The 15,636-nt window shown below is 39.0% G+C and overlaps 1 protein-coding gene across 4 annotated transcripts in view; it reads left to right on the top strand.

The window, feature by feature from the left end:
• LUZP2 (leucine zipper protein 2) overlaps positions 1 to 15,636 on the top strand; it is a 420,158-nt gene that overhangs the window by 224,029 nt on the left and 180,493 nt on the right. The gene's annotated exons all lie outside the window — the stretch shown is intronic.

The raw sequence follows: 15,636 nt of genomic DNA, 5'->3' as shown, positions 1-15,636 counted from the left end.
TGTGCTTGGTCTCTGCCAATACTGAGAAGGAAAAGAAAAGCACAAAATGGGGGAGGGGGTGCATGCAAGAAGGGGCTTCTGTTATATCCATGTCCAGAAGGGAAATGTACAAAAGGGGCTTTCTGCTACACTCCTATCCCTCTCCCTAGTCCATCAATGATAGAAATGGGTCTGGGGGTCAGTACAGTCAAGGTCTTAGAACATATCCCTATTTGTTACATTGTAAAGTGGGTTCCCTTTATACCAATTCGAGTTATGCACCTTTTTCCAGGAACACATGTACAACATAAAGCGAGGGAAACCTACGTTAGAGAATAATCTGATAAAACAATGATGAATTTCAAAAAGGTATCACTGGAAAGCTCATGGCAAAGTTCATCACTTGAACACTCTTTACTAGCTTTGGTCATAAATGTTGTTATGAAATGTTTTTGATCACAAAATGCCCATTTATGTAAAAAATGAATCTACCTGTGGACTCCCTGGAGAGAGGAAGATTGGTGTTCACTTCCTGAATTGTGTAGATCTTGGATTTGAATCTTTTTCTCCCACATCCAAGTTGAATGCCCTGCCGTTGAGTTCTGAAGTCTCTCTCTCATATTCCCTGGTCAATGAATATTTATCTGTTCAAAGTGAAACAACTCCAGTAAGAAAAGTTGAATGAGACCAAATTCTTAGCAGCTCCATGTTCAGAGCACTCATAAACTTAAGGGTGTTGGAAACTAAATATAGGTCTTAAGTCCAAGTCTCACAGAGCCTGGAAATGTCTCCTGCTCATACCAAGCTCAAGGACAAACAGCAAAAGACTTCCAATTTAATGCAGCTTCTGTGATGGAACATATGAGAGTACATGTCACAGAAAACACATTTTCAGGCTATTCAAGTCTTTGTAATAACTGACTCCTTAACCTGTCCAGTGACATTCAATGGAACCTAATATAGGGGGCAGAATATTGCACGTATACGGTAACAAAATACTGCTCAAAAAAGAGATGCTGACTACCTTCTGTACTAGCAAACCTTTTCAACAAAGTCTACTGGACTATCCCTAATACAGAGCACATAAGAAGAGTCTCACTGAGAGGTGACCCAGGAATGGGTTACCTGTCATAATGCTTGCGAAAGAAAAGGTTGCAGTCTCGATAACCAGCAAAGCTAGTAAAAAACTGCAGGCTATTTTTATAGATATAGAAATGCATCCAGAAAGCATTAATAAACCATGAATGGATCAAATGAGAACCCCAAAATTAAAATTCTCTAAGACAAAATGCAGTATATGTAACAGATATTGAGATCCTTGGAGAAAGATGATCTATTACAGTAGAGCCTGGATTATTTGTATCCAGGTGGTTGCAGCCCACTTAATTAGCAGATGGTTGCCAAACTAAGGATGAGCTACTCAGCTGTTCTCTTTTAATTCATGATGGCACCAGTATTTCTTTTTTCTTAGGGGTCATGAATAGCTGCTTACTGTTTATCTTTACCCCCAGTCATTGTGCAAACCCACGTTTTTACAGAGAGGTTAGGAACACAACTCTGTGAAGTATCTAGATTCTACTGCATTACTTTTACAGTATTACCTGGTATCTCTAACCTGTCAGTCCCTTATTGTCAGTTGTACAGATCCCTGTGCCCAGCTACTGTCTGGCAATACCATATCTTGGCATGGTGTCAAAAACAGCCTACTCCATCAAAATGTACAAGAAGTATTTTATTTTTAAAAATTTTACAGTGGTATCAGAGGGAGAGAGGGTTGGCAATAGCTATTTTGTGTACAGAATTGAATTTCTTGGCTGCACTTCTGAGTACACTTAAATGATGGATCAACCTGTAAAAGCAGAAGCTTTCTATTCTGCATTTTGTTAATTCCCAATTCATTTCCTATTGACAATGGTATAAAAAAACCCCACTCTTAAATAATGTTAAGTACCTTAGAGGGTGAGCATTTATTTACCATTTTCTTGAGATTGGTCAACCTGAAATCTACCTGAAGGCTACCTGAAAATAATCTTCTTTATTCCCAATGGAAGATCAGAATAATATTTATGCTACATTATACTATACATTATTTTGCATCATATTACCTCAGAGTATGACAAATTGTATGATGTGACGTCATATAGGCATCAAAGAAAGTTTACATGGTACTGATACAAGCCATCTGATAGGGGTTGGAAATTATTAATGGGGGGGGGGAAAACAATTCACTACCTGCATTATTTTCAGGTATTGGTATTTCTATCTTTGAGAATCTCTGTGTTAATATTTGCCAGTTTCTTTATAGATTCTTGTTCCAACAGTCCATCAACATATCACATGCTTTGTAGGATGATCAGCAGCAAGAAAATGTTTTTTGCTTTTGTCTTTGGTAGGACTAGAGAAGAATATATATTTCAAAAAGGATGTATTGTAGTCAGGCAACACAAGGTAAACGAAAAATGGAAAATGAATTGGACTGTAGTACCCAGTAATTTTTGTTCTTTTTTTTTAACCTTGGTTCTAAAGAAACTACCATGTAAACAGTATTTTTGTTCCATTCATATATAAATTATGGTTATAGCTTTAGTGTCAAGTAAATCATCCTAAAACACTGTTCTCTCCAATCTCCCTGTGCTTAGCTATACTAATAAAAGCAACAGTCATGGCAGTTTCCACCTGATCTACAGGGAATTTCATGCCCTGAAGGATGAATTATATTAAATTACATTGTATTATGGGGAGAATGGCACTCTTTTTGTGTTGCATAGATTAAATTTTAAGGCTTTGGGCCTGTATGCTGACACTGTTCCATACCAGGGCATATTGCAGTTACTAACATTTTTCTTTCTGGACAAAATTATCTTCTGGGCTTTAATTATGCTGTGAGGGTGAAATTTATTCTTGTGCAGACAAACTGCATAAGATTCTACATCCCAGGTAAAACTTGTATTAAGGTCTGTAGGTGGTAGTTTTCTAATCCATATCTTTATCAGCAAAGAATGCCCTAAAAACATCCATATCGCCATGGGTTGTGATGCTGTCAAAACCACAACTGTGTTCTTCGTTCACGTAAGCAAATAATTCTTGGTCTATAAAAGTTTATAGACAGTTCATTCCACCTTCAAAAATGTGTGCTGATGGTCATTTACCTGTCAAGTCAAATTTGTGCTTTGTCATTCTAAGAATTAAGTAACTGGAGACAAACCATCTAAGTTTTCGATCCTGTTTTCTAGTGTAAAGTTTGCAATTCATGTTATATGTCCTAGTTATGTTACTTTCAATTGATATTTGAAAATAAGTCTCCATGTTCAATTTAGAATTTATACTAAAAGTAGATGAAAAAGAGAGAAAAATAAATTTGAATCATTTAAATATAATTGAAATACTATGTGCCAATTGATAACAATATAGTCAACAAATTCTATTGAATCCAGAAATATATATAGTTCATCTCAACAGCTATGTAGAAGACCCTTCAATATATTAAGTGCTAACAAAAGGACTGAATTTTGAAAGTTATTTTATGCTCTCCTTCTTGCTTCTGTATGTACTGGTCTCAAGGGTATATTTTTCCTGTTGCTGCTAATTTACATTAAAGAGATCTTAGGTATTGCTCATTTTACTAATTTTTCATCCTCAGCCTGGTTAACTACAGAAATGGCCTTCCAGGAGATGCTTATCTTATCTTGTTCTTCAGGGACCACTTACAATTTTTTATTACACCTTTGTTTTTCCCACATATTCTCCCTAACTGACCAAAACATGTAATACTATATTATTTTTAAGGAATTTATTTTATTTTTTACTAAGTGTTCAGGTCTCATCTACATAAACACTAATGGTTCTATGTATACGAAGCTTGGTCTTTCTCAGTAATTATTTTAACCTAACGATATTCCAAGGTAGTTAAGCTGCTTAATTTGTTGATACCAATGGCTCTTGAATATTACATAAATTTGTCCAAGGCCTTTCATGGCTTTTAGCCATGTTAGTGCCATTTTTCTTGCTGCAAACATTGTCTCCCACAAACCTTTGTATACAATTTTCGTTCAGTTCTGTGATGATGAAATGTATCCAAAAGATCAGCACAGGTTGTTTAAAAACATCCTGTCCAAATAATTTCACATTTTTTACATAGCTACATTAAAAAGTACTGGAAACTATAGTTTTCCTTGGCTTAATATTTTGTTATCAAGTGAAACAGAAGATTTTGCTCCCTATTCACACTGCAAACACACAGTTTAGTCATTATAATAATTTTGTCAGGCATTCTAAATTATCTCATTGTGGCCTGAAGGCAATCTTTCTATATTTTTTTTAGGTTTTCTTAAAATGTATAAAAATATTTATGTATTTTGATTTTATTCCTTCTTTTCTGGAGTAGGTGATGTATTGAAATTATTTGATTAATAGTAATCTGGAAATGCAGAATGAAAGTATCACACTTTATTATCTGCTAACTCAGTACATTTGTATAGAACTATTGGATAAGGTTTTATAAGCTGTAACGGGTAGATTCAAATATGATTAAAGTGACCATCCAGATGTTCAGATAAAGGTGTGATAGGATCTGAAGCACGATCCATGAAATTGCACCTCCTGCCATGCCACATGTGTGTGGCAGGAGGCATAACTGTGGGATCCAGCTAGGTCCTGTGACTTTATTGCTGGTACAGGGGGAGCCCAGGATTGCCATCCTAGGCTTCTCTTGTACTGGCAAGTAAAACATTCCCACAGCTGCAAGACTCACAGCCGTGGCAGTGGCCCATGACTGCTGGGGCTAAAAGTGTGGTACTCTGCCTCCCAGTGGCTGTGGGGTGGCACCAGGACAAAGTCTGAAGCTGAGCGGCTCTCTATTCCAGCACTATGGGGCATCACCAGGAGGGATAATCCCCTTAGCTGTGGGACTCCTGGCCCCAGCTACTCATGGTGCACCCCTGCAGCTGGAAGCTCTGTCAGTTGACAGAGCTCCTAGCCACAAAGGCAGACCCTGCTACACATGCATGCTAAAGTGGGATATCAACCAGCTACAAAGTCGATGCATATTTCAAGGTCTAACTTTATAGCTGGTTTATAATCAGTTAATTTCACAATATCTGAAAAATGTAGAGGGGGGCCTACTGAACTTATCAATAATAAACTTCATGCAGAAATTTATGCAGAATGAGACGAGTATATATATCCTTCAGGTAAAGTTTCAGCAAAATGAAGTACGGACACTGATCTGATATACCAGTATTTAATTGTGAGAGAAATATGTTGTCTTCTTTACATATACCCAGCTCACACTGATATTGCTGTTTCATCAAGCCATGAGGTCAGCATGGAGCCTAATTAGACTGTGGGGTGTTTTTTGAACTTGTACTGAGGTTCTGTAAATCAGTGTTATCCAAATCAGACTTCCCCCTACCCCCCAGCCTTTCCAATCTTGGCAGCATAGTAGCTTGAAACCAAGCCACATTGAACTTTAACTGTAAATGATATTTTAAGATCAATGCAGGACTTTATTGGGAGCCAAAGTAAATTCTGCCACACAGGAGAAGAAGAAAAGGCTGATCTTGCTTGCCCTTGGTAAGGAGAAAGCAGGAAAGTTTTCCAGAAATGGCAAATGTTGAAACTACCCAGTGGAAAGAACACTTAAAAGAGAATTACAGTGGTATAAAAGGAATAAAAGCGAACATAAATCAATACTTCATAATCCGGCATAGAAACTATTGATTTCCATGCTTAGATGAAAAAATAAAGACTGTTTAATAATCATATTTCCATGAGTCTTATAGAAAGACAGAATGGAGACCAGCAATACATTTCATTACTACCAGCAATGCTATCAATTGCCAGTGTTTACTGCTTAGATCAGACAAGAGAATCCTTTCAGTAAGAAGCCTGGGTTATCCAGATTCAATTTCAGAACACCCTGGACATCTAAGACTATGCAATTCTCAATCATAAAATAAGCCAGTCGTTTCAAAAGAGGCTGTCCAGTATTTATGAAAACAGAAAGTACAGCAGTAAATGACTTAAGTACCTAAGATTGGATTTGACCTGGTTGTTAAAAGCAAGCAATGGGTAAATGCACACATTAGTTTCATATACTCATTCAATACTTTGCTCATTAGGGGACTGATCCTTCTGAAGAACTCATGCGTTGTGCTAAGATTCCCAAATCGCTTTATAGTTCAGATGGCAAAATTGTGTCCTGGAATGTCCTGACAGAAGTTTGATCTTGTCCCCAGTGAAACCTGTTCCAACTGAAATTATAACTGTTCCTCCACCCCTCCCTTCCATAGATCAGCTTAAACACAATGGGCATGTTTACACGTTCATTAATATGCCTTAGGTACCGCACATTTAGTTTAGTACTTCCTTAATAATGTACTAGCTAAATGCACAGTACCTACAGTTACTGCACAGTAGCACTGACACATGGTTATTTAGGTTATTAGGTTAGCCTAATAACACTGCGCAGTAGGCTATTAATACAGGTTTTTGCTATGACATGCTAATGCACAGCACAGTACGTTTCGTATTGGTGCACCCAGTTTGTCCTAAATCTAAAATAATGAAAATTGCAGTCAGTTATTCACTTTTCTCACTAATTGCTTCTCCTCTGGCTTGGCAACAGTCCACACCATTAAGGAGTTATTGTAAATAGAAACACATAGAAAGTCAAATCAGAAGGGTTTATTCAAGCCATTATGATTTTTGGTGTACTGGAGGATGCCATATTGAAGTGTCTCTCTGTCCTTTGCAAGTTAGTGTTTTTAAGTTGTTTTCTTCTAAAGCCCATCACATAGCATGTTTGCAGATTGTTGGGAGAACAGCATAACTGCAGAACATAGTGGGACATGGATTCTTTGCAACCAGTATCATCCTTCAACACACTTAACATTTGTGGTGTTCTCCTTCTGAATATATTAATTAATTTTTATATTTAAAAATAGTGTTAACTCTATTGTGTAGAACAGAACAATAATTTCTGGGTTTTTTTAACTTTTTGTTGTGTGTGTATACACCTAAGAATAGTAAGTGTGATTTTTAGGATTACATGATAATTTTACAAGGAGAGGAAACCCAATCCCTTGATAAACTGAAAATGTGACTGAATAAAAGTGCTAGATGCCAGTGAATTGTATAACATAGCCCTGCAGAAGATAGACTTTTTGACATCAAGTTTCTACTTTTTTTCTGAAGACTCAGAAATAGATCATTGCTAGAAGAATATCAGGCCAGAGAAATGAAGGCTTTTCTCGAATATGGCAATTCATACTGGATATTTTTGTATTTCTCTGAACTATATAGGGTTTTTTTTGAACTGCATAGAATGACTTCTTGGTATTTATATCAACATTAATCTATTCATTCATTCAATTCAGTATTCCAACAGCACACTTTTTAATCACTGTATGTGTTGTATGAAGAGTGAGTCAGGTGGTCTCAGGAGCATTCAGAGAAATTCTGAACACGTAGTATCAAATAATGTATTATTCTGTCACCTTTCTTGATATATTCTTACCATACTGTACTTTCCTTCTAAAGTTCAATGCATAACCTTAAATGAGCCATTTTCTGACAAATTCTCTGCTTAGAGTGCTGTTCTGTTGACTGCAGTGGAGTTTTGCCCATTTATCCCAGAAGATAACTTTAACCCTTAGTTATAGTCACCAGTCTGATGTTGATGTTAAACTGACTTGAGATAGCAATAAAAATGCAAGTTCAAAATCAAGATCAGAAATCATCTCAACAAAATTCAAGGCATTTATTATTTTAGTTTTGGCACTGTAAATATTCTCAAGGAAATGCTATGTTACTTCTAGACCTTACCTCATTTTCAAAGATGTCATTTTGCAAAACCAAATACCTCTCAGGATTGAAGCCTCAAATGAAGACCAGGTTACTGCACAAGTATATCTTGTTGCTTAACTCAGGTTAAGATATCTGGTTGGGTTACACTACTATGTACTGCAATGTAGGAGGGGCAGCAGGTTTGGAGGGGCAGTTCACCTACTTTTCTATGCACAATACTATTAAAGGGACAGTGGAGAAATACCTCTGTCATCACTCTCCTGAATATCACTCTTAAAAAAAGAGTGTCACCCTTGAAAAAAATTGGCCCCATGTTTGAACAGGCTGAGAATATTAGATGTAAGGAATTTAGATACATGTCTAAATTTAGATACATATCTTAATGGCTATAGATAACCAAAAACAGGATGACATACTATTTGTTAGATATTGAAGGAGTATAATCAAATGGTATCAGTGGGGACTGTGGCAGTATTAGCCCCCTGGGAAGTAGCATTGCACTGTGGCTGGCTAGCCTGTCCCCACTCCAGCTCCACCACCTTGTGCCTCACTTGCCAAACATCAATGGAATAACTGATTATTTGGGAGGCATCCTGAGCCTGGGATTGGTGTCTTCCCTTGGTACTTATCTAGACCCTGACACTCTTAGTGCAGGGCTACTCAAGCCACATTGAATCCTCTGCTTGAACAGAAAAAAAATGCTAGCAACCACTTTAAAATAACACTCCCCACCTGGCCATTAGTAGAAAAAAATGCCCACCCTACCCATGAATTTGGGATTTAAGTATCTGTAATTTCAGGAAGAAAAAAGCATGCATTGTACTGAATATTTTTAAGTCTCACTAAACAGAATGGGCTGCCTGAAGACACTTGAGAAGTTTCTTACATTTGTAAAATTAAGCACGAGTACAAAATTTTATAGGAAATGGGATTGAATGTCAAAGTTCTTTGGGCTAGATGTGTTGTTACATTTGTTAATGGCACATACATTATTCTGTTTGGTTACTGAAAAATATTTTAATACCTTTCTACCAGGCACTCACCATCAAAACCAACATGCATTTCAATCCCTTCTGGTTCTTTGAGCAGGGGGAGAAGAGGTGGGGAAATTAAAACAAACAAACACACACACACACACACACACACACACACACACACACACACACACACACACACACACACACACACACACACACACACACACACACACACCAGAACTCCTCTTACTGAGCTTCTGTGTATCGCCAGGATCCAAGTAGGAGTCTCCCCAGCCATTGGTAGAATACCCCTCTAGCTTGTGGGTAAGCCTTCTTGTTCCCTCAAGGTCCTCCCCTCCCGGCCATTAAGACCTACTGTCTGGCCTGGGTTCAGGGGTTGCTTATCTGCAGCCCTGTGAGCTGCCTGCCCTTTGGCTGCAATCACTTCAGCACTCCCCAAGGCAGACCTACTGGCCATTGCAGGGACCTTATCCCTTTGGCTGATAGCCACCCAGGGTTTCTCTCAGGAAGCCATTGCAGCTGCTTTTTTTCTCTCATGAATTCCCTTTTCTCTGGGACACAAAGGCTTGCTCTTGGAAGGTCCTTGCTGGTCCTGCTGACCTTGTAGCCTTCTGCCAGCAAGAGGGGAACGGTTCCCTGTTACAGGGACACGTACACAACAAATCACAAAGAATGCCTTACAGCAGAGATGGTTAGTAGGGTAGATATTTTCTCACCTATGTAGAGGCAGCAATGGCTAAGAACCTCTCAACATTTATGGTTACCTTTTTTGATTTTCTGTGGAATTGTTATCATTCTTAAGAAGATGACGTTTGGTATGCATGTTCTTAACAAAGAGTCCAAGTTGCCTTCAGCAAAATGTTATGGCTATAAGGCCAGTCCATAACCAGAACTGAAGCAGTGCTGGGACAGGGAGCAATCTTTCAATCCTTTCCATAAAGTGCTTCTAAATAGTAGTGCTCCTCAGTTGTCATTTGTGCTTGCTTTACCACTTTTGATAAATGTATGTTAATATTTTTAACTTTAAGATATTTTTTTGGGCGTCCCACTACAGTGATGTAGTAGTGAAATCTAACTGTGCAGCGTTCATGACACACTACAGGCCAGTATTGCACCGTGGTTTAGTACCTCCAAGAGGAGGTACTAAAGCACGGCACCATAGTAACATCACCGTACGGCAACATGTAGACACGTCCTTTAAAGTGCAAGCCCTAGGCCCCATTCCAACAAAGCAATTCATGATTAACCTTAAGAATGTGAGAAGTCCTGTTGACTTCACTCGCGTGGTTATAGTTAATTAAGTTTCCCTTCTTTGTTAGTTAGAATCCTACAGTTCTTTCACTGCTAAAAGAGGAGAAAAAACACAATTTTTTGAGCTGCCTGCAGCTGGAGCAGACGTGGAGCTATCTGCCATGATTCAGCTGAATGAAAACAAAATTACACTGCTCCATTTTAGCAAAGCGCTTGACTAGATATAGAACACTTAAAAAAAAAAAATAATTAAAAATCAATGCAAATCCCAAAACCTGTTGCCAGCTCTTGTTTTTATCTTTTGGGAATGGCCCAAAGTCATTTACATTTGAAAAGAGGCAACTGTGCAAGTGTACAGTCTACTATTGAAATTCTCACTGCGTTCCCTACTATTTATTATAACCTCTGAATAGTATGGGGACTGTGCAGAGTCCAACCAATTTTGTAGCACTTTGTGTACCAAGATGTCCCTGGTTATTATGGGTTCTTGAACACACTTGGAAATAATACCAGCTTTTTGCAGTGATTCGACATAATACCAGATGAATGCTACAGAAAATATATATCATTTATTGCTATTTTACAGAATAAATTATTTTTACTTTTCAAACTGAAATACGTCACTCTTCTCTCTTTGAGGAAATATTTCGGTTTGTGAGATATTCTGTATCACTTGGCAATTTCACTAGTTTCATATATGATCCCACAGAATAACAACTATAACAATGTAGTTCTTTGTGGAATTTCTCTGTATTCCAGCCTGGCCAGTGGTCACAATTAGCAAATATTTCCAGGCTTAATTCAATGTTCTGTTTTTCTTTTTTTCAAGTACTTCAAATCAAATTTAATAAAGTTGTTGGGGTTTTTTTTGTTGTTGCTGTTGTTCTGTTTGATTAGGGCTGATATTAGCATGATTTTCAGCATGGCTCATGATGTAACACTTCACCTGTGAAGTATATCTTGAAACATGTATGACACTGACTACTACAGAGTAAAAATACTGGTTTCCTTTGCATGTTGTAGTAGCGGGTAATTGTATCTTAGCTACTCTGTATTTGTGGGAAAACCAGAAATCCAAGCCTGAATTCTGTATGTGACAATGAACACACAAATTACTCATTTGGAACATCATGAGCAGTGAGGAATATATCACAACTTTTGGTTTGTCAGAGTTTTAATTTACAGAACCTGGAACTCTACAGAGCTATTATACAAGATGGAGATGACAAGTTAGAGCCCTCATAGTAGATTCATGGAAATATTAATTGACAAGTGCATTTTGATAATAAGATTGATAATTTTAGTCGGTGGAGTTTTAGATTGAAAGTCAAAGGTCATCTAGATGTTTCTCCATTCTCTGATTTTAACTGTGGTCTCAGTATCAGCAGCACGTTATCAGGACTACCTTCCTCTGACTGGCATATCTACATTGCCATTAGGGAGCAGCAAAAAACTGAAAAACGTATTGCTCTGAAGTTTATTGCTTCTGGAAAGTTCTCAGATGTGTGGTTTATGTTGGACCCAGACTTCAGCATACTGAGCTGGGTCACATCATCCTGGGCTGCTCCAACTGGGCTCAGTGTGCTGCGGGGGGGCTGGCTAGAGCACAAGGGTGCTTCAGTGCAGAGCCAGCAGGCAGCTCCGCACTAAAACACCCTCATACCCCAGCCAGCCAGCGCAGTGTCTACACGTGCACTCACTGCCATACGTAAACAAAATCTGCAGCAGGATAGTACTTGGATCTGCAAGTACTACCCTGCTATGGAGTGTATTAGTTGTGTGCACTCTAATAGGTGCACATGTAGACACTGAGATATTTACTGCTCAAATAATTAGTCAACTGTGCAGTAAATGTCTCTTGTAGATGTGCCCACTGTCTTGAATGTTGAGTACATCATTTGGTGATTCTGGGTCACTCTTTCTTCCTGGACCCTTACCAGAGGTCGTATTCTTCCACCCCGGCTTCCTTTCAAATAAACAGATTGTTTCGCTAATGAAGCATCGAAAAGAACACTAAAGATGACCAAATCATGTTATACAAAAGAAACATAGAGTTAATAAATGTGGAGCAGATAGATAAAGAAAATAAGTTTGGTTTAAGCATTGCACATGTCTGTCTTAAGCTAAAAATCTACATAAAGAGAATACTAAAGTATTTTTCAGTAACTAGATAGAATAATGTATGTGTCATTAACAAATATAACAAAACATCTGGCCCAAAGGACTTTGACACTCAGTCCCATTTCCTATAAAATTTTTTACTCATGCTTAATTTTACAAATGTAAGAAACTTCTCAAGTGTCTTCAGGCAGCCCATTCTGTTCAGTGAGATTGAAAAATATTCAGTACAATGCATGATTTTTTCCACCTGAAATTACAGACACTTAAATCCCAAATTCATGGGTAGGGTGGGCATTTTTTTCTACTAATAGCGGATTCACTCAAAATGCCTTTTCAGCTGTTCTGAAGCTATTTTTAAATTCTCATGAAATGTACCTAATAGGCTTGCCTGGAAATTGTTTTGAGTTAGTTTTAATGGGAGAGGAGTTGTATTTTTGTTTGATAGTCTAGTTGGTTCTGGTACTTACCTGAAAAACTCAGGTTCTATGACCTCGTCATTGTAAGAGAATTTGAATGAAAATCCCTTACTTCCCTCAGTGCCATAGCCATCAGGCTATAGACAGCTTAACAAAATAGAGAAGGGTATACGATCTGTCTTGACAGGTAGATTTTTGGTGTTAATATTAGGAAAAAGAAGAGCTTTTTGGGTTAAAGAAAACAAACAAACACAAAACCATTGGCACAAGATCACTGACAAGAAGACTAAGATTTTCTGTTAAAAAAAGTAGTGTTGGAATGGTCTTCCAAGCAAAGTAGTGAAAACAAGGAACTTGAATTGCTTAAGATCAAATTCCAGGCAGGTATGGTATTATAGGACAAATGGTTCTTCTGGCTTAACAATACACTTGTGTCGTATGGAGTTGTCGTTTGTAGTCCCCATTTAGGAGTATAAGGGAACTCTTGTAGTATGAAGAGCCTCTGATAATCCCATTTTTCAAGTCTTTTGTTCATTGCCAGTTTTTGGCCAGAAAGAACTTTCCCCGATAATGAATACTGTCGGCCTCTTGAGAGAGGAAGGGGAAGAGGGAAGGAGGCAGGGGTGGGGGGCCCTTCACCTTCTTCAGTGGCATTAGGTTGTTGGTCACAGTTTTGGGGGGTTGAACTGAGTGCTCTGATGCTTTTGTGAGTACTCAGAAGACCTAGAAGCCCCTGGGTACAAGGTCTTACTCTTCTGTTCAGGTCATACTAACTGTCTAAATGGAGTCAGGAAGGAATTTGTTTCCCCTAGATTGGCAAGGACTATGTGTTGTGCAGAAGCGGGAGGGTTTCTTTTTTGATGATCTTCTGAGCAACTACTTTTCAGTCACTGAATCAGCAGAGCATTGGCAGTGCCCTTGTCTCCCCTGCTTTTATGTATGGCATGCTATAAGTGTGTTTTAGGTACTGTGCTTTCTAATGAGATTTTGAAATGTTGCTATTGGGTGGTGAGTGGTGATAGCGCACAATCATTAAAGCAAGCAAACTCAGGGAACTCTGGCCCATGAGATTTCAGGATCTCTCTGGCACTCTTGCTTGTTCTCCCTTTCTCTGAGTCAACAAATATTTAAGCATGCTTTACAAAATGGAACAGCATCAGGAGATATTGAGAAATACTCACATCAGAATGCCTGATAGCATAGAATCAATTTTTCTCACAGAGCTTTATTCATGACTAGGGTCCCTGTTCAACAAAACACTTTAAATGAATGCTAGCTGGATCTACTGAGTGCAATGAATTGGAACCTAAATCACTGATGATTGATTTAATGCATTTAATTTTATTTTCTAATACCTATTCAAGTGTTTTATCAAAATGAACATTTTATTTTGCACGGTGTAATTAGACATACTTATACAGTACCCTAGCAAAGCCTCAACAGGTGTCATGTTGTTCAGTTTGGTTTATTGTGGTCTGTTTTTGCTTCTGGTATTAATCATCATTTGGTCCTAAATCCAATGTGGTATCTGATGCATCTAAGGTTTGAAAAAAGAAAGACATGTTCTTTAGCCAAAATATGCAAAGTAGCCATCTAATTTCAGTCGTCTCAAGTTTTTGGTGCCCGATTTCAGATATGTTGTGCATTCTTTTTCAACAGACTGAACACCTATCATTTCACTTTGAGGGTGAACATCCCAGATTAGCAGCTGCTGTCATGCCAGGTTAAGGGCAGCCAGGTCTGAGGGGTTACCTCAGAGTCTGGAGAAGCAGCAAAAGTCAAAGGGTAATAAGCCAAGTTAGGGTGTAGGGAAGCCAGAAGCCAAAAGATCTGTCTGGAGAACAGAGTCAGATCTAGAAGGTCAGATAGCTAGCCAGGTCAGGTATCTAGGAAATAAAACCAGAATTGAGTAAGGTATTCCAAGTGTCAAGCCAAACTTGGGGTCCATGAATTAGCCAGATCAGGCATCTGGAGAGTATGTTAGGAAGTCAGGAGCAGCACAAGCTAAGAGTGAAGCAGCTTGGGTACAAGCTTAAACTGTGTTGTCCAGACACTTCTTCTTCCAGGTCAGGGGCTTATACTGGAAGGGGTGAGGGGTCAACTTATTAGAGGTATGTGAAGAAGGTCGTATTTGATTCGGATTTAGATTTGGCCTGAATCAGGGACATAGATGTGATTTGTGGATTCGGGTCGCTGTCCCTGATTGAGTTGTCCGAATCCAAACCTGAAGATTTGATAGTAATTCAGAGAATCAGCAATCTGGACACAGACACAGCTTTAAATGTTTTTTCTACATACCTGGAGGTACCAGCACAGCTTGTGAATGCTGCAATGCTGGGGCAAATGGAGCATCCCACAGGAGCTCAAGGGGGCCCACCATGTGTTTGGCAGTGAACTGCCAAACTTCTGATCCACTTCTGGGTCCCTCTGCACCCCCCTGGCTCAGCAGTCAGCTGCAGGGTGGACCCTGGGTGCCCCCTGACCCAGGGGGCACCAGTTGCCAAGCTGGGGGAATGCAGGGAGGCCCCCTGCATGGTTCCCGTGGACCTGGATGTGGACCAGAAGTGTTTCTGGTCCACTTCTGGGTCTGCTGGCAAGCACACTGGGGAGCCCCCCACCCACGCTTCTGTGGGGCACTCCATGCACCCCAGCATCACAGCACTCACAAGTTACTTGCTACCTAAAGGGATGTTGAAAAAACATAGATTTGGAGAGATTAAAGGCTTCTCTGATTTGATTCGGATTCAGAGATTCAACCACTGAATTGGGCTGAATCTCTACCAAATCAAATCAGGGACCAAAGCTTCACTTAGACCTACAGGGTATGTCACTAGGCCCAGCTGGAGGATTCTGGCCACCTGTTACCCCACCAATACTCTACTGAGGAGGTGGCAGACCAGGATGAGTGCCTGTGCTATGCAGGCTAACAGCTGCTTTTGAAAATCAAAAATTTTGGTGTTCAGCCAAGTTACAAACCCTGAATGCAAATGCCCTCATTTTCTGAAGAACCTCGGGGCCATGTCATAATATCATTTACTTCCTACTTCTGTACAATTAATACAGCT

This window comes from Crocodylus siamensis, chromosome 2, assembly GCF_052110815.1.
Source record: "Crocodylus siamensis isolate JL-2025a chromosome 2, ASM5211081v1, whole genome shotgun sequence".
Lineage (NCBI taxonomy): Eukaryota > Metazoa > Chordata > Crocodylia > Crocodylidae > Crocodylus > Crocodylus siamensis.
The sequence above is the reverse complement of the archived record's forward strand: the minus strand, read 5'-3'. Positions and strand labels throughout refer to the sequence as shown.